The sequence below is a fragment of the Sorex fumeus genome, unplaced genomic scaffold (genome assembly GCF_029834395.1).
Source record: "Sorex fumeus unplaced genomic scaffold, SorFum_2.1 ptg000061l, whole genome shotgun sequence".
Taxonomy (NCBI): Eukaryota; Metazoa; Chordata; class Mammalia; order Eulipotyphla; family Soricidae; genus Sorex; species Sorex fumeus.
Window position 1 is genome coordinate 42,664,926 of NW_026606118.1, and position 25,050 is coordinate 42,689,975.

Here is a 25,050-nt window from a genome sequence, read left to right on the forward strand (position 1 = left end):
ACTTCTTTAAAAATACTTGCCAATGTGCCTTGTTTCTAAACTTTTTGACTACTATAGCCCTCTTTGCTATTGTGAGATCTTTCTCTTGTTTTATTTTTACTTTATGTTCCAATCTTAATGGTATCACCGTCTACTCAGTCAACCTAGCTAAACCCTAAGGTCTCTTCCACTTTCTTCTGCACAAGTCTGTGTTTCTGACAAAAGGGAGGACCTCGTAATGCTGATATCAATCTAATACCCAGGGCCGCAGGAGATAGTGTAGTGCTTATGGAACTTGTCTCACATGCTCTCAATTTGACTCCCAGCACCACCTGATTGCCAGAGTATCAAAGGCTGTATAGCCTCGGAGGACCCCAAGCACCATGGCCACGTTTTCTGAGAATTGCATGTGGGGCCCCCACACCTCATGAGCTTTGCTTTAGAGACTCTCCCAGCAACCAAAAAATATATAATGCCAGAGAAACATGTACTTGTCTTAAATAGGGATCCTCAATTCTGGTGAGGTTCACAAGGAAATATTGCATGAAAACGTAAATTAAAGATCAGGGGAGACAGTGTATATCATGTGAGTACAGATCATATATTTGGTGAAATGTGTTAAGATTCAGATGCCCTAGTCTTCGCACCAGAGATATTCCTTCAAAAACACCTCCATTTTACTGGAAGAGTGCTAGAACATTACATGACTGAAATTCCATTATGAGCAGCCTTGTAACTGTGTATCTCTTGGTGATTCTAATTATTAAAGTAATTTTTAAATGCACCCATTAAAGTTACCTTTTTACCACTAAATGGGAAAGATACTTTCTAAATACTTATACTCACCAAAAGCTGAACAGAGTGTGACAATTGCCAAAAAATGTCCTCCCTTTCATTTTTGTCATGATACTTATTAATACATAACTATTCATTTTTTTCCCTTCTTCTCATGCCAAATCTTTCCGTCTCCCTTGCAAGGTCCTCAAACATTATCCATTCAACATTGATGCTCTTTGCCACTGCTCCTCTTGACTTCTTCTCCATGAACTGATTCTAAAACATAACATACCTTCCATTACAGTATTCATGCCAGAGGCAGGCATTGATGTATCTTTGGGTTTAGCATTCTTCAAGCTATTGGCACACAGGTGAGTAATATTTTTTTTCTACTGAGAACACAAAAATAGATATACTGGGTTTTAAAATTCTATCAGTCTGAGATACCAATTAAGGATATATATTTTTTAATTTTTATTGAATATCTGTGAGATAGACCATTACAAACTATTCATAATTTGCTTCCAGTCACACAACGATCCAACATGCTTCCCTCCACTAGTGTAAATTTCCCACCACCAATGTCCCTGGTTCCCTACAACATCCCCCAACACCCTACCGCACCCCCAGCCTGTCTCTATGGCAGGCTCTTTAAATTCTTTCTCTCTTTCTCCTTTTAATATTGTGCATTATGGTTCTCGTACAGGTACTAAGATGTCATCATGTTTGTTCAAGGAATTTAGTATTTTTACCAGGAAGGTAAGGCTGGAGTTGCTTTGAGGTATGGACATCCTGCTGCGGCTTCCATAAGTACAGGGCAGTGAGGGTGGGCTGCCCATCCTGACTCAGAGAAAGCCTGGAGATTTCAGTCACAAAACCCACATATCCGAAATTTCATCTATTATATTTCAGTGAAATCCATCCTGAGACGATGGAATCGAGACTAGGGCATGCTTGCGATTTGGGTTTGTGGGAGCAAGTGGCTACCCTGGGTTCTGGTTGCGTGGGCACCAAACTAACCTGCCTCCCTCCGATTTACCCTAGTGTGTTCTATCGTGTGCAGGTCCAAGGTTAACTGTGACTTTTGATCTCTTTCAAGATTTATTTATGGGTCACTGAAGCAAGACCAATACATTAGCTTGTATAGCTGAGCCAGGGGTGGTTTGTGAACATGACTCCCACATATCTTTTGGGAGTTTAATTTCTTGGGAAACTTAGTCCTGAGGTGTTGGGATTCAGCCAGAGGCACAGTGGAAATTTGGGGTTATCAGGCAGCATGATGGCACCATCAGACTGTAGATGCACTCACCTCGAGGGTGCAAGTTGACTTCCTGGAGGCACTGCACCCCCAGACTAACAAATATTCATTGAATTAATGAACGAATAATCAACATTTTCAAAATGTGTCACTTTATTGCATTTTAGAAGGGTAACTTCTAACACGGAAATCATTTTCATGGTATAATCAAGACCTCCGGTTCATTCTTAATATATTTAATAAAAGCTACACATTTTGGAAATTCATACAAAGAAATTCTCTATATTATCTGTCTTCATAATCTACTTGTAAATTACTCAGATATCACCGTTTATACCACTGTTCTTAGCATATAAATTTACAGATAGAAAGTGTTTAGTAAAAATTCATTTTGGGGGCTGGAGCAATAGCACAGGGGGTAGGACGTTTGCCTTGCACGCAACCAAACTAAGTTCGATTCCCAGCATCCCATATGGTCCCTCGAGTACCGCCAGGAGTAATTCCTGAGTGCATGAACCAGGAATTCCTGAGCATCGCAGGGTGTGACCCAAAAAGCAAAAAATTCATTTTGGCAATTCTTTTGAATATAGTACTGAAAGTACTTGCAATAGGAGTTATATAAAGAAAGATATTAAGGACAGTCATGTAGGAAAGGTAGAAATCAGGCTCTCACTGTTCACAGAAGATGTGATACAATATATAGAGAATTCGATAACCTCTACCAAAAAACTCCGAGAAACAATAGACTTATATGGTAGAGTTGCAGGCTATAAAATCAATACTCAAAAGTCTATGGCTTCTCTATATGCAAATAATGAGAGAGAAGAAAGTGACATGAAGAAAGCAATCCCATTCACAATCATGCCTCAGAAAATCAAGTATCTCGGCATCAGCTTAACTAAGGATGTAAAGGACCTATACAACAGAAAATAAGAGGACACGAAGAAATGGAAACATATTTCCTGCTCATGTATTGGGAGAATTAAGATTGTCAAAATGACAATACTCCCCAAAGCATTGTACAAATTCAATGTGATCCCTATAAAGCTACTCATAATATTCTTCAAAGAAGTTTATCAGTCACTCCAGAAATTCATATGGAACATCAAACGCCCACGAATAGCTAAAGCAATTCTTGGGAAAAAGACGGTGGGAGGCCTCACATTCCCCAACCTCAAACTCTACTACAAAGCGATAATAATTAAAACAGCATGGTACTGGAACAAAGGCAGAGCCGCTGACCAATGGAACATCATTGAATATACTGGCACACACCTTCAAATATATGTTCATCTAATCTTTGATAAGGGAGCAAGAAATGTGAAGTGGAGCAAGAAAGACTTCTTTAACAAATGGTGCTGGAAAAACTGGACAGCTACATGCAATAAAATGGGCTCAGACCTCTACCTAACAGCAAGCACAAAAGTCAGATGAAAATGGGTCAAAGACCTCAACATCAGAACAGAATTCATCAGGTACATTGAACACAAGTTGGGCAAAACCCTCCACGACATTGAAGCTAAAGGTATCTTCAAAGATAACATGCCACTGGCCAAAAAAGTGAAAACAGAGATGAAAAAAGGGGACTATCTTAAATTAAGTAGCTTCTGCACCTCAAAAGAAACAGTGACCAGAATACAAAGACAATCTACAGAATGGGAAAGGATATTCACCCAATACCTATGTAATAAGGGGTTGATATCAACGATATACAAGGCACTGGTTGAACTCTTCAAGAACAAATCATGCAACCCCATCAGAAAATGGGATGATGAAATGAACAGTAACTTTCTCAAAGAAGATACCGAATGGCCAAAAGGCACATGAGAAAGGCTCTTTATCACTAATCATCAGGGAAATGCAGGTCCAAACAACAAAGAGATATCACCTCACACCACTGAAACTGACCCACATCCAAAAGAGCAAAAGCTACCGGTGTTGCCGTGGATGTGGGGAAAAAGGGACTCTTCTTCACTGCTGGTGGAAATGCGGACAGGTTCAGCCGTTTTGGAAAACAGTATGAACGGTTCTCCGAAAACTAGAAATTGAGCTCCCATTTGACCCAGCGATATCACTCCTGGGAATATAGCCTGGAGAGGCAAAAAAGTACAACCGAAATGACATCTGCACTTGTATGTTCATTGCTGCACTGTTCACAATAGCCAAAATCTGGGAACAAAACCCTAGTGCCCAAGAACAGATGACTTGTTAATGACATTTTGTTTCATCTAAACAGTGGAATACTATGCAGCTGTTAGAAAAGAAGAAATCATGAAATTTGCATAAAGTGGATCAACATAGAAAGTGAAATGAGTAAGAAAGATATGGACAGACATCAAAAAGCAGTACTTATCTGTGGAATATAAAGTAAAAGAATGAGAGACTAACACCCAAGAATAGAGTGATAAGGACTAGGAGGTTTGATCCAGGCCTTGGAAGCCGGCTTCACATGCTGGGTGGAAAGGCAGCTCAGATAGAGGCCAGAACACCAACTAAAGGGTATTTGGAGGACGCGCTCTGGGTGGGAGATGCATGCCAAAAGTAGACCATAGAGTCATTCTTGCTGCCCCACCGAGATCATGATTTGACCCCCACAAGAGGCTCTCTGGCACGACCACAGCCCCAGAGGCACATGGATCCAATTCGGAACCCAGAGGCTTTTGGCAGAAATGTGACTGAACTATGCATTAAGTTACGGCACCATTCTCCCTCAGGTGGGAAAGGGTATTTGTCGCTTCTGCCTTTCTCCCCCCTGGCGGCACGATGCTCACCACCTCAGAGATTATTGGACAGCCAGGTATGAGCTAGGATGACAGGGCAACTACAGCCTGGTGGGATTGGGGGTGAGGGGTGAAACCAGCCCATTCTTCCTGCCACTGGTGGTGGGAAATGTTGACTGGTGGAGCAATGGGTCTTGGAACACTGTATGACTGAAACCTAATCATGAACAGCTTTGGATCTCTTTATGTCATGGTGATTCAGTCAACCACTCAATCAATAAGTAAATTAATAAAAATCAACTCTTTGGGCCCAACCATACCTAGAGGGCACTCCAGCTTTATAGTTACATGAATCAAGTATCTTCTTAGTTTAAAATGAGTGTGGTATGAGTCTGTCACTTTCAAACATAAGAATTCTGATTAATCACCATGGAATGTTTGTTTAATATAATGTTTTCTGAATAATTTTTATGAGACAAGATCTGTGAATAAAACCTTCAAGTGAAGAAAATAACATTCAATTATTTCTGTCACTTATTCATTTATTCAATTATTATTATGGAGAATAGGATTCAGGTGAGAAAACAAGAAATCTTTTACTTATAGCATGAACCTCTAATGTCTGGACTGCAAATTTCTAACATCTTTAGAATGGCTATAATATATCTAGTTCTGCTTGAGAAATAATTGACTTCTGTCCAATATTCTGAATTTTGCCTTATTGTGTGACCTGAATGAGTACTTCTATGAATAGAAATTATTAATTATCATTAGAACCCACTTGAATGATAAGAATAGTTGTGATTTATATTTTAATCTAATTACTTTTTCTAAAAGAGACAAATTTGGATGTGGCAGATTGAATCCCACTGAGTCCTGAAGAGGTCAGGGAGTAGATGAAAATTATAGGAAGAATTTGATGAATTGGAGGAGGGGAAGGGCTTAAAGGCCAACATATTTCACCACCTGAATTTAATAAAATTTATTTATTACATTCTCATAATGAATGACAGTATCACTTGGTACAGTAGTCCAGGTGAAATATAGGACTTTTCTAAGAACACACACACACACGGATACATGCACACACACTCTCTCTCTTTCTCTCTCTCTCTCTCTCTCTTTCTCACTCACACATGCATGCATTAATTCTTATAAACTCAACATTCTCACACAATAGCACTCATAAACACACACACTTATAATCTCTTCCCATCTTTCCATCCTCCCCTGCAGTCCACAGCACCCCTGATCTCTATCTCCAGCTACTTAAATACATGCTACCCATCTACAGTTTTCATCCAAACAATTGCTAAAGAAACAACAAAAGTGTTGATGTTTGTACAGATTTACTCATTTTATTTTGCCTCTTTTATATACCAAAGGCCTTCAACATTTTAAAAACGCAGTACTATTTATTATAGAATATACCACTGCCACCCCCAAATATCTACAAGCTACTAGAGAAAAATAAATTATCAAAGAAGCTACACAACAGTCCTGAATTTTTTTGTTTGGTAACAATTAACCTCTAACAAGTTTTATAATAGTTTTGGGTCCAAAATGCTGCTGTCTGTCAGTATTTCCGGGAGCACTATCTTGAGAATCCAAGTATGGAAACCCTTGCTCATAGCATTGTCACTCCCAGTGTGGGTGTGGGCAGCAGCATTGATGGTACCTGACCACTTTTTTTTTTTATGCATTGCCTCACTTTTTATTTTTTTAATGCTTATTACTGAAACACCATGAGGTACAGTTGTAGACTTACAAATTTTTGTGCTTGGGTTTCAGTTATACAATGATCCAGTACCCATCCCTCAAGCAGTGCCCATTCTCCGTCATTTACATATTTTTTTAAATTTTTGTTAGTGAAACACCATGAGGTACAGTTATATATTTACAAATTTTTGTGCTTGGGTTTCAATTGTACAATGATCAAATACCCATCCCTCCACCAGTGCCCATTTTCCACCACCACGGGTCCCAGTGTCCCTCCCACCCCCTATCCCCCCATCCCACCATGCCTTTGTGGCAGAGCATTCCCTTTTGTTCTCTCTCTTCTTTTGGGTGTTGTGGTTTGCAAAAGAGGCATTGACTGGCAATCATGTTGGTCTGTACTCTACTTTCAGAATGCTTCTCCAATCCTGGGAGGATCCTCCAAATACCCTTTATTTGTTGCTCCTTACTCTATATGAGCATATGAGCTCCCTTTCTCCCTAGAATGTGTGGCTGGATTCCAAACCATGGAGCCTCCTGGTATTAATCTCACTGGCCACTTTTTGAATGAAAGCTGGTGTCTCTGGTCCCATGCCAAACAATTTAAACAAGCATCTGCAATAAAGATTCCCCACTTATTTTGTGAAATGAGGGTCTTTCTTAAGAGCCTTTCAGACTGGAGTGCTAGCTCACTGGAACGACTGTGGACTTTGCCTGTAAAAGAAACAGACTCATTTCCTGGCACAACATAGTACCCTCAGCAACACTGGAAGAAACCCTTGAGCCAAAGCAGCACCTGAACATGACTGGATGTGTCCCCAAAGAACCAATAACCATCAGAACATCAAGTTAGAGTTACCATCAACAATATAATGCCTCTTTTCTCCATTCATAATACTCAAAATTCTGACTGCAGTATCATTAAGAATACTAAATAGTTCCCGTAAATTTTATTCTTCTTCACATATATTTACTCTAAAATAATTTCGATTTCGTTTTAAACTACAGGTAAAAGCAAACTACAGGTAAAAATGTAAAATTATAACTTTTTAAAAAATTAAAAATAACGCCTATCCAAAGCCAGGTACGACTCAAAAAACAAAAAAGGAAGCAAGCAAGCAAGCAAGAATGAAAGAAATTAAAAATTAAAAACAATGCTGTTTGCAGTGCTAAGGATCAATCACAGATCATCATACAATGGAAGGCAAATGCTGTATCACTGAGTTATAACCCTGTTCTTAAATATTTACAAAGGTCTTATTTGATGTCTCATTACATTTTCTCTTTTTATTAAAAAATGCTTTTTGTAGTAGACCTGATTGCCACCTTACCTCCTACTTCTTGACATTTGCTTCTCTTGTATATTTTAAGATACATATTATATTTTAATATAAATAAATATATAAAAATGCTTATAAAATATTGCATATTTTAAGATATATCTCTTGTATATTACAAGACCCGGTTGTCACCTTACCCTTCCTAAATCCATGCTTTACTTTGACAGACTTTCCAAGATCATGTATGGCTTGCTTTAACTTGGCATAAAATGGAAACCTTATTTTCTGTATGCTCTCACGGTAGAGGTGATGATGTTTTTGATCCTGGAGAAGTCTTTTCTGGGGAGTTTTCTGGTTGTTTCTACTTGACTTCAAAATATCTAAAGGTAAGTCATCATCTTTTTTTTTTTTGCGTTTTTGGGTCACACCTGGCAATGCACAGGGGTTACTCCTGGCTCTGCATTCAGGAATTACTCCTCACAGTGCCTGGGGGGACCATACAGGATGCTGGGAATCTAACCTGGGTAGGCCGTGTGCAAGGCAAATGCCCTACCTGCTGTACTATAGCTCCAGCTCCCCACCCCCATCCCCATAATTCATCATCTTGAGGGCCTCAGATTTTTACCTTCCATTTAGAAACTTGAAATTTACATTGACACTGTAAATTGAAACCACAAAACCATTGAATGGCATGTTATAATGGTAGCAGCCATGAGCAAACATTGATAACCCATAAGTTGGCATGAATGAATTCTGTCTCAGAGGCTTCACTTCTGAGGATACCTGTCTCTCCCTCCTTTCTGTTACGTATCCCAGGATCAGAATCTACATCAGGCCATCAGTAGAAATTGTCCACCCGAAAGCTAGACTTCCACTGGAATCAGAATCATTGATCCATCTAACTTGTAATTTTTCATTCATGACATGTTGACCTTGTTTCAGTTGGAGGCATCCAGAGCATCAACTCAGCTTTCCAGTAATTTCCACAGGAAATCCAAATACCTAAGAATGTTATCATTTCTTACGCCACTGTTAAAGATTTTTTTGAATCCCAGGGTAAAATACTATCATTAATGTTATAATATTACTGTTCTCCATAGTCCAGATCTCCCGATAGATCTCTCTACCCTCCTCACTCCAAGTGCAGACTCCCGTTTATGATGTTCCTGAACATACTTCTAATAGTTTCACTCAGGTTCTCCCCTAAAGTGCACAAGTTAAGTTCATACCACTCCAAGTCCTTATTCCTAAACTACCAGAGTCGATTTGGTCCTCAAGCTTGTGTTCTTCCATGAAGAATACCGTGCTTCCTTTCTCCATGTCTCTCTTTACTTGCTTTGTTAAATGAGTGTTCCCTCTTGAACATATATTCCATTCCACCCTACACCTGTTTCACAAGTTTCTAAGTGTTTTTAATAAAATCTATTTTGCTTCACTAAACTAAAAATTTTAAAGCACCAGAGCATTGTTAAAACCAATATTTGCATCTTTTAAACCACAAATTTTGAAAATGAAAGGTGGTAAACCAATGGAATACTACTCAGTTGTATGAAGTGAAATCTTCGTATTATTTGTATAAAAATGGATAGCATGTGGATATTATTTTTAGTGGCATAAACCAGGCAGAGAAAGATAGGCATCCTACAAGTTCATGCCTATGTGGCATATGGAGAAAACAAAGAATAAAATGAGACAAACGTCTAAAACATTATTTATATTCTATGATTTATAATTCAATTAATAATGGTTTTTCATACACATAATTCCAACATGACACTCCTCATTCTCTCAAAAAATAACCCCTCCTTCTCCCCCAAACCCCTAAAATCCCTCCCTCCCAATCCCCTGACTCAATTGTGTGGATCAGTTCTCCCCTTCCATTGCCCTTGAACCTTTATTGCTACCTTGCTGTGTGTCTTTACATCCCATATATGAGAAAAATCTCTCTGTATCTGTTCCTTTCCTTAAGGCTAACTTTAAATGCATGATATCCTCTAGTTTCATCCAATGTTGAAAATTGCATAATTTTGATCTTTTCAAAGCAATAAAAACAAACTTTAGAACTATAAGACTATTTAGTTATCAGAAGGAAAGTTGTAATCAAAGTGGAAAAATTGAACAATGGTGAATGACAGAGTAGGCATTTCAGTGGTAAGTGTAATATGATACATGCATGTTGATTCTGCATAATCCTAAAATTTAAGCATTTCTATAAAGTAATTTTAAATAATAAAAAAGTATTTCAATAATTGACATTTATCTATGATTTTGACATATCTTTTGTGTCAAACTATCAGAAATAAAAATAAAGTGAGATAGAGATATGGTGTATCACTATACTTTTATACAAGAGAAGTGATGAAAATTTCTCTGTCTTATGAACTGTCATATAAATTGACTCCAAAATCAAATTTATATACTCAAGGAAAAATAAAAGTCAACTGTAAAATCTTATCACGCCGAAGGTTGTATGTTCACGGGCTCACTGGATGGCCCTGTTTCACCGCCTGCGTTCAGTGCTCTTGAGCCACTGTGTGTGGCCTGGATTGGAACAGCTGTTGGCCAAGGGCAGACGGAAGAAAAAACGGGGGCCAGGCCGGACTATATCAATAGTAGTTTATTACAATCCTCTTCACTCCTGTCTTTCTCTGCCTCCTTCTCTCCTGGGCCCCAGTCTTGGAAGCTCTCTCCTTCTGGCTCTGACTCTGGATCTCTGGAGCCCGAGCTCTCTCACTTCTGACCCCTTTTCCGAGCTTATGTCTTAGTTTATATAGCAGTGACATAAGGTGGTGACATAAAGGTGGGTTGAATACTGACGTATCAACAAAGAGAGGTAAGACCACTCCTCCAGGAGATTAACTCAAGGATAAAATCTCATCTACAGAGATTATTTCAGATTACTAGGAGATCCACCCAAGGGTGGGATCCCAACAAGGGTGTGTTCTTCCTTCAGTTAGTAATCTACTTCAATAGTTGCAATAAATCTACTTCTAATATTTCTAGCAATGTCATTCTGTATGAGCACAGTAAGAGATATAAATTTAGTTTGGTTCTTCCTGAGAACATCTCACTATACATTTCGCAGTCCTCAGGCCAGGTTAATCTTCCTAGCTCCAGCAGGGTCCTAGTCTCGTCGTTACTTACTTTTGGATCATGAAAGCATTTGTCCATGATCATGCCCTCAACTTATAGTTGAGTATCGTGGCTCTTTGGCCTGGCCCATTTCGATGCCAGGGTAGCTCACTGCTTGCCCTGGGTCCATTCAGTCCCTCGTCGGGACCCTGCTCTTGGGGTGCTAGGAACTAAGGGCAACTGAGTCAAGAAATCAGATGCCCAGGAGTAAATATTATTCAGAGTCAATCAACTCCCAGGTTACAAAGCATAATATTAACTGTCTACCTGTGTCCACACAGAAAGGACATTGCTTACAATACAAGTTCAGTGTTCTTAGGTGGGTGTGACCTGACAAACCTAAGCTACATGAGGAAGGACAAAAGAGTGTTATCCTACAGTCAACCAACTAAATCTTTTGCCTTCACTCAGGTTCCCATCTACTGATCTCTGGCAGACAAAACAATTTTTATTTTATTTTATTTTTAATTTTTATTAGTGAAACACCATGAGGTACAGTTGTAGATGTACAAATTTTTGTTCTTGGGTTTCGATTATACAATGATCAAATGCCCATTCCTCCGTAATTGCCCATTTTCCACCACCAAGGATTCCAGTATCCCTCCCACGCACATCCACCCATCCCACCCTGCCTCTATGGCAGGGCATTCCCATTTGTTCTCTCTCTCCTTTTAGGTGTTGTTGTCTGCAAAAGAGGTATTAAGAGGCAATCATGTTCAGTCCATAGTCACAATTTTTATTTTCAAGGGATTTCTTGGCAGAGATTTGGCATTTTTGCTACCAACCAACTCCTTTCGCTCTGCTTTTTTTTTCTAGAAATATATACTTATACTAAGACTGACTAGTCATGACACCAAATTGACAAATGTCCCTGTTTTTACTTATGTTCTGTTGAATAATTATCATATATTATTTGTAGTGGATAGAAAATAACTGCCCGAAATCCTTGGGGTAAAGGAAAATGTTTATTCTTCCTAAAGTTTGGAAAATCCCTGTCACTAGTATAGTGACATTCATCGAAATTTGTAAACACAATGATTAAGAAGAGGTAAACCATGATTGCCACTTCAAGGAAGAATGGGCCTTCAGCAGACATCTTCGTTTGCAGAAGGATAGCTCTGGCCTGGGTGTGGGTAAAACATGAGAGCTGTGAGCTACTGGCAGTTAACACATGCTCTGAGGCTATGTGGTGACACTGCTGAGAAATGTGGAGAGCCCTGATTAGGTAGGGTCATGGGGGAGAATGGAATGATGAAAAGAAAGCAGAGCAACAGGACAAGGTGATAGATTCCTTTGTATAAAAGTTTTCATCTCTATTGTATAAATCTGTGAAAAAGAGAACCAGCTTCTTATCATTCTTTCTGGCAATATATTATACTTAAATAGTGCTTCAGGAAAAAAAACGGTCCCCTTGTTAGTTAATATAGCCCGAATATCTGTGAGGTCTTTGAACTCTATATATACACTGGTGATGACTTAAACCAATCTCTTGGTTTAACCAATCTCACTATTTAACTATCTAAACTGCTATGATCTCACCATTTAACTCTCTAAACTCTGATGGCTCCAAATCTTCTAAGATCAACTTTCATCTCTTCCATGATATCCAGGCTTCTCTTCCCAACCTTCAACTCTCCCTTTCTTTCTCAATCTCTCTACCCACTATGGTCTCCATGCCAAAATTTGTTAAGAAAAGCTTTCTTGAAATATAGACATGAGTTGAATTCTCTTTTTTTTAACATTTAGGCAATTTTGATTTACAAAGTCATTTATAATGGAGTTTTGTCATGCAATATTCCAATTCTAATCACACCACCAGTGTCTTCATCCCTCGACCAACAAACGACCCATTTCTTCCTGCATTCCCACCAATTTCCTTGACAAACACATTTTGAAGTTTAACTATTGTACTTTGGGTTCCATACTTACAGTGGTTTTGGCATTGGTGGTTAAGACATACACCTCAACTTTTTCATGCTGGCCTTCCTAGATCAATGCCAAATTATACCATGTAGGTGAAATGTATGAGAACAAATCATTAAACTCCAAATTTTTTTTACATTTTTTTCTTTTTATTAGTGAAACACCATGAAGTACAGTTGTAGATTTACAATTTTTTGTGCTTGGGTATCGATTATACAATGATCAAATACCCATCCCTCCACCAGTGCCCATTTTCCGCCACCATGGATATTCCTCCCACCTCCACCCCCCACCCCATCCGACCCTGCCTCTGTGGCAGGGCATTTCCTTTTGTGCTCTCCTTTTGGGTGTTGTTGTCTGCAAAAGAGGCATTGAGTGGCAAATATGTTCAGTCCATAGTATACTTTCAACATGCATCTCCCTTCCTGGGAGGATCCTCCAAACACACTTTATTTGGTGCTCCCTTCTCTATCTGAGCTGCCCTTTGCCCTAGAATGCCCGGCTGGCCTCTAAGCTATGGAGTAATGTGCTGATCTCAGCTATTCTTGGGTATTAATCTCATATTTTGTTACTTTATATCCCCCAGATGAATGCAATTTTTCTATGTCTATCCCTCTCTTTCTGACTCATTTCACTCAGCATTATACTTTCCATGTTGTACCACTTGTATGTAAATTTTATGACTACATCTTTTCTAACAGCTACATAGTACTCCACTGTGTAGATGTACCAAAGTTTCTTTAACCAGTCATCAATTCTTGGGCATTCAGGTTTCTTGCAGTTTCTGGCTACTGTAAAGATTGCTGCAATGAACAAACAAGTGCAGATGTCACTTCGACTATACATTTTTGCCTCTCTGGGATATATTCCCAGGAGTGGTATTGCTGGGTCAAATGGGAGCTCAATTTCTAATTTTTTGAGAATCGTCCATACTGTTTTCCAGAAGGACTGAACCAGTCGGCATTCCCACCAACAGTGAAGGAGTGTCCCTTTCTCACCACATTCTCGCCCGCATTGGTTGCTTTTGTTCTTTTGAATGTGAGCCAGTCTCTGAGGTGTGAGATGGTATCTCATTGTGGTTTTGATCTGCATCTCCCTGATGATTAATGATGTAGAGCATTTTCTCATGTGCTTTTTTGCCATTCGGATTTCTTCTTTGAGAAAGTTTCTGTTCATTTCATTGCCCTATTTTTTGATGGGGTTGGATGTTTCCTTCTTGTGGAGTTCAACCAGTATTTTGTATATCCTTGATATCAACCTTTTGTCAGATGTGTGTTCGGCGAATATCCTTTCCCATTCTGGAGACTGTTTTTGTATTTGGGTCACTATTTCTTTGGAGGTGAGGAAGCTTCTTAGTTTAAGATAGTCCCATTTATCTATCTCTGTTTTCACTTGTTCGGCCAGTGGCGTGGCATCCTTGAAAATACCATTAGCTTCAATGTCATGGAGGGTTTTGCCAACTTTGTCTTCAATGTATCTTATGCTGTCTGTTCTGATGTTGAGGTCTTTAATCCATTTTGATCTTACTTTTGTACATGGTGTTAGGCAGAGTTCTGAGCCCATTTTTTGCATATTAAGCTCCAAATTTTTAAAATAATCTTCAAACAATTTTGATTGGAAAGAAAATAGTGTGAACTGGAGGTGACAATCCCCTGGTAGCCTGCCAAGTCATTTTACTTTTCCACATTACAAAAGAGGAAATCAGTGATGGAGGTCAGTCATAACGCAAGTTAGCTGACCCTGCTGAGCTGTGGTCAGTAGGGAATTTTGTGCTCTTCTCTACTTCCACCAGAAGTCCCAACCCTATTAGTTTTGTCTCTTAAGTCCCCATAAAACAAAAAAAGTTTTACCACACAGGCACCCATGTGATGAGCCCAGCCAAGGTGATAAAAATAAATTTCAGCTAATTCATAGGTTAAGCATGGTAATAGAAATTAAATATCATGTTTTTTTGTATTGAATCAGCACGAGACACAAATTACAAACCTTTTCAGGATTCAGTTTCAATCATAGGATATTTTAACACCCAACCTCCTCTAGTATACAGTTTCATTGCTACTGTCCCCAGTTTCTCTCCCACCACTCCCTCTCCCAACCCCAAACCCCACCTGACAGCCTGCTGTCTCTACACTATGACAGGCACCTCTCTCTCTTTCTCTCTCTCTCTCTCTCTCTCTCTCTCAACTTTTGGGCATTATGGATTGTAATACAGATACTGAGAGGTTATCACCTTTGTTCATTTACCTACTTTCAGTACTCAGTTCTCATCCAGAGTAATCACTTCCAAATATCATTGTCATAGCAGACTTTTTATTCCAAATGCCTGCCTTCAGCACTTGTGGCAAGTGTCCAACCATTGACAAATTATTCTGGCCTGTGTTTCTGTTATCCTTGGATATTAGTCTCATACTCTGGTTTTTTATAACCCCAAAAATGGTGTAGTCCAATCAGTATATCCTTTTCCTTCTGACTGATTTCATTCAGCATGATATTCTTCCTTGTACATCCATTTTTAAGCAAATTTCATGACGTCAGTTTACTAACAACTGCATAGTATTCCATTGTGTAGTTATATCATAGTTCCTTCTGTCTATTGTGAATAGTACTGCAATGAACATAGAAGTGCTGATGGTATTTCTGTTTTAAACATCATGTTTAATGTAGCTTTCCAGGTTCCATACATACAGAATCCACTTACAAACCCAACTTTTATAATTTTTTTTAAATAATATAATTTATTATGACGCTTTCTAAAAAACTGAAGCTATTAACAGAAACTCAGGGAAAACATTCTATAAAAGCAAAATAAATAACCTTAAGAAACGATAACAGCATGTGTTCTTGCTCCTCAAAGATCCTTGATATATTGTCAATATCTTTCTATAGACTTAAAATTCTTCAACTTCAATTCTAAACATTATTTAAAGTTATATTAATTTTAATAGGTGTAATCAGCTTTATAGAATATGTATTCGATTCCTTCATATTTTGCATAAACAAAGTTTAAATTCACCATATCACTGTAGCACTGTCCGCCCATTGTTCATCGATTTGCTCAAGAGAGCACCAGAAACATCTCTATGGTGAGACTTGTTGTTACTGTTCTTGGCATGTCGAATACGTCACAGGTAGTTTTCCAGGCTTTGCAATGTGGGAGGGTTACTCTCAGTAGCTTGCCGGGCTCTCCGAGAGGAGCAGAGGAACGGAACCCAGGTTAGCCGCGTGCAAGGCAAACGTCTTACCCACTGTGCTATCGCTCCAGCCCATATACATATTTATACATATATATGTGTATTTACACACACACATACATATCTATAAATTCATCTTACATGGCCCTTAAGCTCCAACTCAGATTTCTTCCTCCTCCAATTATTTACTACTTCTCTCCCCCTAGTTGGGACTCAGCTAATGTGCCGAATGCCTTCAGAATGCATTTCTGAGGCCATGATAAAGGATGCATAACACATAAATGCAAGGAAGGCACAAAGCATATGTAGATAAATGTTATATGGACACACAATTGAGATGACTAGTTTACAAACTGTATTGGCTTCAAGTACAGTGTTCCTAATCTCAGCAAGTGTGTATTCATACTCCATGCATTGTCAAATATCCAGCTACTGTCCACAACCAACCAACAACACTCCCCCACATTTTTCAATCATTTACTTCCCCTCTTGTAATCACCGTTCTGATGTCAGAGTGTAAAGGTTTGATTTTGTTTTTGTTTAATTAGTCCATTTGATATTTTTCATTATATTCCAGAAACAAATGAAATATTTTTTAAAAAATAAAGGACAGGAGGTGATATCAGGCAACACATGAAATAGTTGACGTGGTTGAGAATCAGCAAGAGTCTTTCAGGTCAGTGTGAGGAAAGGAACATACAGTTTTCCTTCTCAGCATATTTCCAAAGGACTGGCTTGGAGTAGGGTTCATGCTGGGAAGAACAGCAGGACAGTCTCAGTGTCTTGAACATATAGGGGCCTATTTTCTTCTTTGAAATTGTAATGGTATTGACCTCCATTGCAAACCACAACACCCTAAAGGAAAGAGAAAGCAAAAGGGATGCCCTGAGGTGGGGCTGGTTGGGGGAGATGGGGTGTGGGAAGGTCACTGGGTTCATTGGTGGTGGAGAATAGGCACTGGCGGAGGGATGGGTACTTGATAATTGTATAACTGAAACACAAGCACAAAGGTATGTAAGTCTACAACTGTACCTCATGGTGTTTCACTAATAAAAATAAATAAATAAAAAATTAAAAATTAATAGTGCTATCAGCTGGTACAAAAAAAGAAAATATAATGGTGTTGACTAGATTATATCAAGGTCATTTTTAGCTATAGGTTTCAATGATTCATCCTTGATTCACTGATTGATACTTTGAAATTTCCCAGTTCATTCTCCTTCAGAGAAGTCATTTATTTTTCCTAGTATTGATGTGCACAGGGAATTTGTCACAAAATTCTTTATATAAAGTATATTGAGGGACTCAATGATAATGTTCTTATTACAATTTTACAAAGAATTAAAAAAATACACTTTTAAAAGATTTTCTTGGTTATATATATATATATATATATATAAAAGCTAAAGTACAACAATTAAGCTTAACTCAATATTTTCTAAAGTTGTTACATTAGTATTTGAAAAGAAATTTTAAAAGATTCTGGGAGATGGGATGGGAAAAAGTCATTGATTCTTAAAGATGAGTAGATGTCTTTGGGTGAGTGGGGCAGGGGTGTGTATAGGAAAGTTGAGATCACACTCAGCTATCTGATCTAATCTCTATATATCTAATCTCTGAATTAGATACCAATGATATATCCTCACAGATGTATTTATATGACTATCATGTACACTAGTGAGACCAAGGGAAATAATTCTTAGCACTGACATTCTTGGAAACGGAAGTAATAATCAGGTTTTTATGATTAAGTTGTTATGATTTCATAGGCAGTGTTTGTTTCCTTAACCAAACTGGAATGTCTTTAAAAGACCAAATATAGGAAAATTAATTCACTTTTAATTTAATATAGAAAATGCTGAATTTACAGGTTAAATAGAGATTGATATCTTTTTCAAAAGTGTTTTTGGGACACTGTCCTTTACTTGTTTTATTAGGAACTGAATGTGATAACTTATAATCTCTTATTCCATCTGTAGTCCTCCCTACTCTATTTCTACCAATCCAAACAAACTTCACTTTAGACCTAGTTTTCAGTAATCTAAACTAAACTTATAGTAAAAAATAAGTCTGATCAAATAATTCTGTTATCCAGCAGTTGTTGAAGATGCTTGTACAAATGAACAGAATATTAAGAAATAAATGAACACTCCAAATTGTCACAAAAGAAGGCAAAGAATACATGTTGTAATTGACCATGTAAAAGAAAGAAAATTAAAGTAAATTCCTTGGTAAGTTCTGGTAGTCTTGTAACCATGTCGCCCGTGGGGTAATCAGCTAGCTAAGTCTTCCTTAACTTGGATGTTCCAGGTTCACATCCCTGATATCACTCTTTTCCTCCTCAGATCCCATTCCCAGTAAATCGTGTGCTCACCAGATCTTGTTGTTTCAAGCTTTGTTTTCGCCAAATTTCGAGCCCTTCCTTTTGAACTTATTGTCTCTTTTCCCATCATTTCAGACTATTCTCCCAGCATTTTTTCCTCAGTGAATACAATTTTCCTTCAAGGGAGTTGACGCTTGTTAGTTTTGAGAGTTTACTGGGATGATTTTCCTCTACCCATACATGAACGGTAGCAAAACACTTTTCAAGTTGTTCTGTTCCCAGCCAGTCAACTACACTTTCCTGAGAAAACTTGTTAGCAGTTTAATCTCAGGTCTGTCAGAAACTGCATCCGTGTTCCTCCATTTCCACCAAAGTAGTTACAGGTACCAAGCAAACTTAGTGAAATATATGTTCCTGTTAACCCACTTGCATTTGGGATCCATGTAAACACCTTCCACCTGGCTTTTATGAAAGGTGGTCATCGAGTTTGCTTTTCTGGTGGCATTCTGTTTCTCACTATTCCTCTCCACAGCTAAGTGATGTGAAAATACCATCTTTAGTAAATGGTATGATTGAAAGCTCCAGAAGGAATGCCAGCCCTTTCAGCTCTCTCGGTCTTATATGTAACCTGTTCTTTGGAACCTATCTTATTTTCGTATTTTTGTTTTGCTTATCATTTACGAAAAACATGTTAACGTAATTAAAAAACATCCACCAACTCTCCCATGATGATCACCAGCTGTCCAGTTCCCTACCCTTCCCGGTTTCCCTGCCATCCATCCATCACCCCATTAATTCTTCTAGGACCATCTCTTTCTGCCACCACCTTCCAGTCTCAAGGTCAAGCGGTACCAACGGCTTTGGGACTGGTGACCTAGTGCGCATGTCTTAGTCCGGTACGTCCCGCAACAGCAGCCCCAACGACACTGATAACGTTGGTTCTTGGGTGAGCTGCAGTTAACAGCGATGTTTAGAGAAGGCTACAGGTACCAGGGACCATGGAAGACAACAGTGCTGCCCCTCAAGGTAATATCATTTGACCTCCCCCAGACAGAAATGTCCAGATGCCTGAAATCAGGCTTACCCACCTCAGGGAGTTTACAAATCCAAAGACTTACAGAGGCAATGGACCTCATTGTTGAAACTAGCTAGCAAAGTGTCACCGTGATAGCGACTCTGAATATTGTTGAGAATAAGGGAAATGGTGCAGCTAGGGGTGCTGAACAGAGGGCCCAAGGACATGGTGACTTATCTCTGCATCTCCCAGGAGCTCATCTTCAGGCTTCATGCTGCAACTGTTCTCTTGGCTTGGTCCCTGTTATGAGTCATACTTGAATGACTCTGAGGGCGCTGACCACTCCTCTGGAAGGTTCATTTCCCAGACTATGTGTTTGCATCCCCCAGCCATTATTTATGTATAGACCACCCAAACCTTTTAGAGATGTGTTTCAAATTTCGTTATTTTCCAAAGGTGGCCATGAGGCATAAACACAGCCTCCATGAAAGAATTTTAACTTTTCTTCTGGTCACCTTAGACTCATCTGCCTTCTTAAGCATATTCCAAATTTATTCTTATAATCCAAACCCACAGAGCATGCCATTTCTCCCATTTTTTTTTGGAGGACACCAGGGATGGGGCATACTTGACTGTGCTCTGGTCTTACTCCTAGCTCTGCGCTCAAGTTTCACATCTGGTGGGTCTCTGGCGACCATAAAGGATTGCAAGAATTGAACTGGGTCCTTCTTGCTTGCAGAGCAAATGCCCTGTCAGCTATACTCTTCCTCTGACCATACCCCACTCTTCATCAGGAGCATGCAATTTCTCCTCTGATGGGCTTTAGAACCCTGGACCAAGTTTCCCTTTCTCAGAGTATTGTCCATTCCCCCTTTGTCCTCTCTCTAACTTCCCATTCTTTCCCATGTCATCCTTCAACGACCAGACACTCCCAAAAACAACCACATTTGACAGCATCTCAAACATCAGAACTTTTATTAACAACCAATTAACTAGGATGCATATCTTCCATTTATTAAAAATGTATTAGAATAACTAAACTGTGTATGGCACTTCTGTGTTTGTCTAAGGCAACCATCTGGTACCTCAAGTGGAACCTACCATTCGAGGTACTCACATTACGTAGCCATAGTAGAGAGAGATGTCCATCTCTTTTTCTCTCTCAACAAAGAATTGCACTTTCCCCAAAGAGGTGTGTTTGGGAGCATTCTCACGCTCCTGCTGAGCCTTCCTTTTCATAGCCTCGCGCTCTGGTCTCTGCTCCTTGGTGATGGGCTTTGACATGACTGGCTCGGGAACATTGGGCTTTCTCCATGGAATTGGTTGGAAACGGAAGTCTTGGAGAAGAAAATGACTCTGACGTTTGGGTGAAGACTGGCGCTTGTGCACAGACACAGGAGGAGGCTCCTGCTGGAGAGAATTGCTAGCTGTTGTCTTGTAGGGAGCAGGTCTAGAAGCTGCAGGCTGAGGAAACGGCCGGGTAGTAGAGTTCTGCAAACCTGGTCGAGATGGGTTGGTTGAAATGGACTGAGCAGGTTTGGCAGGACCAGGCAAAAATGCAGTGGTTGGCCGGGAAGAATTGACAGCATTTGGCTGAGCTGCATTGGTAGCGCCGGGCTTGGCATGGTAAGCTGCAGCAGGACGATGTGAGGCCACAGACTGTGGTCTCCGAGGAACAGATCGAGCTTGGGGCCTCTCCATGGTCAAAAACGGCAAAGGTACCAATTTGACCTTCCCAGGAGGTGGCAGCTCAGACTGGGGTGGAGATGAGTGTTTTTCAGCACAGCTACTTGGTTTCTGTGCTTTGACCTGAGTTTTCTCAAGGCCTTTTCCATCCCGTGTAGCACCTAGCCATGGCTTGGCCGCTGAGGGTGGTTTGATATCTTTGGGCTTCTTTGAGCTAGCCAGGACCTGCGAGGAAGAGATTCCAGGTTTTGGATCACTCTTCTTCCCCAGCTCATGATACACTTGCACAGACTCCAGCATGTGCATGCCTAGGCAGCTGCGGGGCTTTTTAACAGCCTCTTGGAAAAGCTCACGTTGACTTTTCTTGCGTTTCATCTTGCCAATGGTGGGCTTTTCTTCTGCCTTGACCTTGTTCCCTGGATGCTTACACTCCTTAGGTTTCTTAGAGTTTACTCTGGTGTTTTCTATCTTCTCCTGCCCGTGGCTCTTTGTCTTGCTGATCCTGCTGAACGCAGCTTTCTGTGGTTTGCTGTTAGTTTTGGCCATGGTCACAGGACACCTATCACTGACTGCAGCATTAGGAACAATCCCCGCTCCCCCTAGCAAGCATTCTTTGACTTTTGGCTGGATTTTGGCCTTGGGTTCTCCCTTAAGAGGTTCAGAATCCTCCTTTTTGTTCTTCCGTGTTGCATGGGAGGTCCCCTTAGCGCCACTTGAATTTTCATGCACCTGCTTCAGAGTGATGGTGTCAGTGGTGTTCATTACCTGCAGATCTTTGCATTGTTCTAGGTGTACTTGGATCTGGTACGTCTTCAGAGATTTTGAGAGCCCCGTTTTCATCTGGTCAAAATTCTTAACTTTTTCTTCCTGAGTTGGAGTTGAGGTCAGCGCCAGGTTACTTTGGGCTCCAGATATTATGGGAACTTCCCGAAGCTCAGGTGGTGGATTCCTCTCAGGTCTTTGAATCCTGCTACTGCATGATGTGGGCATTTCTGAAATTTGTGTCAGACCCAATGTAGGACCTGAAGCTTGCGATGGCAGGGAAGTCTCCATCCCCAGGAAATTCATCACTAAAAAGGAACCAAGGAAGAAATCAGTCCCTGGGAAATGAGATATTCCCTCCACACAAGTAGTGGTGCAACAAAGTGCACCTACCAGCAATAGGCAAGGCATTGTTACTGGCTATTCTAAAGATAATGGACAAGGCCCTGTGCTACAAGTGGAGGTAAATGTTGCAGTTCTTACTGTTTGTCATGTGGTGCTGCTGTTTTTGGTTTTCTTTGTATTTGAAAGAGTTTCTGTGTAAACTGCACTTAAAAATAAGAGACTTGGGACAAAAGGATAGTCCATTTGGTAAGGCACTGGCCCTGCGCACAGCTGACCTCAGTTTGATCTTTAGTATCACGTATGATCTAAGCACCTTCAGGAGTGATCCCTAGCACAGACCCAGGAGTAATCCCTGAGCCGTACAGGCTATGACCCAGATTCAACCTGCTCCAAACTAAAGCTTTTTTTTAAAAAAAAAAGATATTTTTAAAACAATAAGTTCCATACAAACCTTAACATTGTAAAGTAGTCTAGTGTCAATATATTCGATTTCTTGAAAAAATAATAAGACATTCATATCATGGAATAGGAGTATGAATGATATAATCTCGGTGTATTTCACTTAAATACCACCTGTCTATGGAGAGTTTTCCTCTTTTTTGATCCCAATTTTTGAATTTTCTTTCCCTTCTCTTAGTTTTACTCACCTTGATAACTCGATTCTGTGATGGGTTGAGCAGACAGAGAGAAGTCAATTCGAGAGGACGACGCTGGTGCTTGGTTATTTGGGGGCTGGACCCCCTTGAGAACCATAACCATTTCTTGCGATGAGTTGCTGTAAGTTTGGGGGGCAGAGCCCTTTTGCCCTGTGTATGACATGGAGTCATAGGACTGCAGGCCGGAAAGGAGAGTTCCCAGAGTGCCTTGATGATAGTAATACACCTGGCTTCCTTCCTGGTAGGGAAGTGACAGGCTTTGACTCTGATGTGGAACCAGAGATGGTGTTCTCTCAACAAGACTGGCAGAAAGTGATGGGTACACAGACACCGTGTTGTTGGTATCGAGGATTTTCTCATAGCGAGCTGCCATAGACATGGAAGAGACAGCGGTGTCTTGGTCAAGGACAGTCACAGAAAAGTCTCCCATAGAAGACCTCTCTTCAGCATTTCCTGCAATATCCCATTCCAAAACACTCGGGTAGGAAGCAGCTGAGGTGGATATATGACTGGTGAAACACTCCAGACAGCATTCTTGTGCTGAAATGTTGGTAAAGATAGGCACTACTCATCAGTGGTTGGAAAAAGGTGCCAGAGGCTGAGGGCAGGAGCCAAGCAGAACTACCAGCTGGAGCAGATATTCTGGAGTAGTTGCAGACACTTCCAGTTAGGGAAGCTGCATTGTTCTCCATGGGAAGGGAAAGCTGCAGAGTATGTGCAGTTCCCAATACAGATGGATTTTGAACATTTTCTGTAAGGAACAAGAGGGTGATGAAAAAAATCTGTGAGACTAATAATCTCCTTCAACTCTGAGAGGAACAATGTGAACTTAAAATTTAAGCCATTGAGATGCTTCTAGTACCAACAGTCAACTGAGTTTCCAAAATTCCAAAAACTTGGGGTGATTCAAAGCCTGGAACCTTTTAGCACTTTGTGTATTTGGTATCGTGCTTCCAAAGTAAACACAGAACTTTAGAAGAATGAGGTGATTTTGTCTGTACCTGGATTTCTTGCTTACAGATAGTTTCTCCTTACCCCAGTAAAGCCTGTAGCTTGCTCTCCTATTGACTCATATGCTATTTCCTAGAATGGAAGCTTTTTCAAACTAGGTAGTCTAAGAGAATGGGAAACATTCTCTGGACAAGAGGAAACCTGAGGCCCAGAGATGGCAAAGACATTTCCTATATTCCAATAATTTTTATTGGCCGGGGTGTGGGGTGGTGTAGAGTTTGGACCAATAACTGACAGTGATCTTGGGTTCTTCCTGGCTCTACACTCTGGAGTGACCCCTTAGAAGATTCAGGAGAGTGTATGCCGTGACAGAGATTCAACTGGATTGGCTGTGTACAAGGCAAGTGCCTTATCCCCTCCAGTACTATCCCTCTCTGTCCCTTAGGAATTTCCAGGTTACGCAACCTAAAGCATGTGGACTTTTGGCCAGGACCCTGCATGATCACTACAAGGCCAGAAACCGGAAGGAAGATACCTTACATTAATATAGGCATTTGGGGTCTTTACAACTCTTACCATTTAATCATCAGTTTTCCATTTGACTTGTGCGATGAGTACCTGTTACTTTCAGTTCACATACGACTTAATCTTGTTGATGCATTGAGGGTTACCCTGATTTTTGATCCACTTCAAAAATGACTACTTGAGTTTTTCCCAAGAAATGTTTTTGGAAGGAAAACTTTATTGAAAATCTGTGTCTTAAGTTGTGTATCTACAATTTAGTTACTAATAATTCTAAGAATAATAATGCATCCAGATCCCGGACGAGAAAAGTGCAGTCTCTGCCCCCGCGCCTGGGTGTTCCTTCCCGGAGTCCCTTGGAGGGGAGCGGGTTGAGCTTTCCTCCCCGCCCCGACCAGGGCTACGGCAGCCAAAGACCTCCAGGACCAGCCACCACCATGCTGAGACCACTCTCCGCACACATGAAGGTACTGGCAGAGGGACAAAGCCACGCGGGTTCCGGGGCCGAGACCTCCAAGCCTACTCGATTTGGAGTCGAGCATCTTCCACCCAGATCCTCCAAATTCCAGTAGGCGGGGGTCACACCCACCACCTGGCCCCCTGGCGCAGTGTAATCCCATCAGCGGCCAAGACTCAGAGACTATAAAATCCAGATATCTCATTCCTACTTTGGACAAACTTGCAGGCTATCGAATGTAGCCTGCCCACAGGGCAGAGTCTGGCAAACTCCCCGTGGCCTACCAAATATGCCAAATACCAGTAATAATGATGGGTCTCATTCTCCTAAAGAGCCGTGAATATAATCTCAGGGCTA